The sequence below is a fragment of the Schistocerca cancellata genome, chromosome 8 (assembly GCF_023864275.1).
Source record: "Schistocerca cancellata isolate TAMUIC-IGC-003103 chromosome 8, iqSchCanc2.1, whole genome shotgun sequence".
In the NCBI taxonomy this organism is placed as follows: Eukaryota; Metazoa; Arthropoda; class Insecta; order Orthoptera; family Acrididae; genus Schistocerca; species Schistocerca cancellata.
Genome location: NC_064633.1, coordinates 461,512,442 through 461,512,836, shown reverse-complemented (window position 1 = coordinate 461,512,836; position 395 = coordinate 461,512,442).

The window sequence follows — 395 nt, the reverse complement described above, 5'->3', positions numbered from 1 at the left end:
AACATCAAATTGTGTTAAATAAACGGTTATTAAACACCGAAATAGTACAGTCATTAGCGCAACTTACACTTCCAATACATCAAAAACTACTAGGCGCGGTGCTTGAAGGCAGAGTTCGATCTGTATCAACTACGCAGAACCGCTCAGAACAATTGTGCTATATTTTGAGTGATACCCATCTTTTCGACGAAAATAGCTTGATCCTCGTTCGTGCACCTGCAAATAACAAACATAAATGTTTGAAGCCAGTGAATGTAAACAACGAAACGAATTGACCACTTTTAAACTAATGGCTCCACATTTACGGCATTAGGGCATCTGCCTAGACTCTACCCACCTTGGCTACTATCAGAGTCTGTGGACACTATAAACGTCATTGGCTGCTGGCTAGTTAC